The sequence below is a fragment of the Lissotriton vulgaris genome, chromosome 7 (genome assembly GCF_964263255.1).
Source record: "Lissotriton vulgaris chromosome 7, aLisVul1.2, whole genome shotgun sequence".
NCBI classification, from domain to species: Eukaryota; Metazoa; Chordata; class Amphibia; order Caudata; family Salamandridae; genus Lissotriton; species Lissotriton vulgaris.
Genome location: NC_141695.1, coordinates 1,729,312,205 through 1,729,315,324, shown reverse-complemented (window position 1 = coordinate 1,729,315,324; position 3,120 = coordinate 1,729,312,205).

Here is a 3,120-nt window from a genome sequence, read left to right as displayed (position 1 = left end):
TACATTGGTGGCACGGCGGGCCACATCTCCAGTCACATACACATATTTTTTCACCACCCATTCGAAAAATGCACAGGTCTCTCTCATTGATGGCCAGCACCGACATACACTTTTAGACACACCTCCCACCACAAGTTCTAGAATTGCGAACTGTAGAGCTGGAAAGCTACGTTCGAATCTCGGCATCAGCTCAACATCCTGTGATTCCAGGCAAATCGCTTTGTCTCCCCGTACCTACCACAAATGAATGTGTTCTTCTGTAATGTAAATTGTGCTCATGTCATGTTGTCGAGTTTGCGCTATATATTGCAAGGAAAAATAAAGTAGGGAAACTTCAGTTCACACACTACTGAACGTGCACTCTTAAGTGCATCAGCAGTGCACTGTGAATCGGAGCGTTTCACAGGCCTGTCACAGATAAGAAATGCTATCAAAACGAAATCCTCCAAAACATATACTACTGGCCGGCAGCAATTCATACCCGGACAACGTCGGGACGGGCTGCTAGTATACATATATATATGTTGTAGCAAGGTCACACAAAAACACATTGCACAGGTAGAAATGTCACACATAGACAATTAGAAAACTTATCAGCCCTGGGAGTTTCAGTGGACTGTCTTCTCTAAGCTGTGAGCAGACCTACTGCAGTGCAAACCACAGTCTATGATGCATCCAGGGATGCAGAGAGCAGTGTCTCAGTTTCATGTGCCCCTTGCCGAAAGGTGTCCGAAGCGCAATGTTCCCACAGGAATAGTCATCTCAACAGGGCTAGTAATCGTGGAGCCAGGAAGCTACTGACTGCAACATGACAGAGCTGGAACAGCTGATGTTGGCTTTGGAGTGTGACAATTCTAGGAGTCTGACTTTGTTCCTGTGTTTTTTTATTCCCATCAGATGTCGAAGGATGACCAGGACTGATGTATGATTGTGGACCTTGCACCCCATCTGTTTCCTTTACTTCTCGTCTCTTTGTCTGCTCTTCAAGGTGTAGCATTCCTTCCTGTCACAATGTTGAGACAACCTGCCATTGGAGATACTGGCCACCTTCCTCTCTGCACAACAAGCTGTTTAGTCACAGGGGACACTGCTGCCATTTTATAGAAATAAGAATATTACAGGGGGCACAACTCAGAGAAGCTGGTGGATCAAAGACCAATGGAAGGGTGGAAGAGGATTTGTCTGGTACACCACTCCTCCAACTTACCAAGTACAAGCAAACATTTGGTGTAAGCGGTACATTAATACCGCTGTGATCACCCTCTCAGTAGTGTCGCTGCTTGCCCACCACAGTATAAGATGAGAGGGCTTCTTTGATGGTTGTGATGAGTGCTAGCAGTGAAGGTATGCTACAGAAATGCAGAACCCAGACTGTACAGGGTCTGGTCCAGCCAAGCTGAATGTAATGTCTGGACAGCATGAGCCCATGAGGAAGTGTGAGGAGGAGGTGGAAGAAACATTGCCTAGCATTTACAGGCTGCTGACTGTGGAACATGAAGAACTATGCTAGAACACTAAATTCTATTCAACATCCTGTAATTCTCAGCAAATCACCAAATCTTCCTATGCTGCAAAAATGTGGTATACAAGCTGCATCTTAGAAATTTTTCTAACACCCCTGGGCCTGGCTCGTGCTATGAAAAAATGCAAATAATAAAATGTGGGCATGGTTTAATGAATATAAGGGAGAGGATCCAACATTGTCCTTTCTTCATTTACTTATCTGTTGGTGGTGGTTTTCTTTTTATGTTTTGTACCTTGTATTGCTTCTGGATTTGCTTGACGGTTTGATGGTTTTTATTATCTTTGTTCTACTTTTTTTCTTACTGCATTAAAATTCTTTCAATAAAAAATGCTAGCATATCACTAACTATGTACATCTGATGGGTCCATATATGTACTGTGTGGTGTATCTTGAATAGAACGTGAGATTTGGAGTAACCCGATGGGGCAAGTCCAATAAGCGGAAGTGATTAAAAAAAGATCCAAATGGGGCTACAACCTGTTAAATGCACTCAGAGAACCCAACCAGGTTTATTTTTGTGCATAACTACATGAGTGTGTAACCTGCTCAGCAGAGGCTGCAAAGGCGACCCACACACAACAACTTTGAGGCACTCCCACGTTTCCTACCTGTCATGGGAGGCAAATGAAATAATTGCATGATTGAAAACATAAGTAGAAACTTGAATTGCACTACTGTACAAGGGTATTGCACATAGTGTAAGCAAACAATACTAAGAATGTCACAATTTGGAATTATACTGTGGTGTCCTGGTGGTTTAGGGCTGTATGAGGTACTGTGAATCACTTACACAGTGGTTGGGAAATAGCCACTCAAGGCTTTGCTCCCTTCTGCTTGTCGGCTTTCTGCCCAGGACCACTTTTCTCCTTCTTTGTTGGGTCCAGCTTGCACCCCATCTGGATGGCACTAGGAGCCTGAAAGAAAAAAAGGCACTCTTGAGAGAAGAACTGTGGATGATGGAAGACAAGGACCATCCTTTTGGTATTAATTTGCAAAGCCTTTATAAGAGGATGAGTTGTTGAGGATGCACTTATGGCTTAAAATAAACATCAGTCATAGGGCTATGCTGGTTCCATACAGGACTTTGAGATATGCAGATTAAAAAAAGATGTGTGGTACCATTATCAAGAAGTTTTGGACAACAAACCCAGTGCGCATATACTGGAGTCTATGCTGCTACATTGTGCGCTTAGCCTCAAACTTTAGACTTTAGTTTTGTATGGTATATGGTGTGTGTGTTAGTTATAGTTTTTGTTGGTGATGGGTTGCTAGTGAAAAAATTGATTTTCAACAATACATCTTTGTATCAGAGTCAGCACAGCTTGGTTTGCCACATGGACTTAAAATTCGAGTGCCAGTAACAAGTATGAGGCTGCACTACTGGGACATGATGAATAAAACATTCAGGAAGACCCAACTAAAGGGAGTTTCTTTGGAGTAGAGTAAATCATAACTTTATGTGGGTCAGCATCCTCTGCAGAGATCCTAGCAGTGAGGACAGCATGAGTAAGGGGCATATGTATCAACAACCTGATTTGCGATTCTGAAATAGTGATTTTTTAGAAATCGCTATTTCAGAATCGCAAATAGGGATG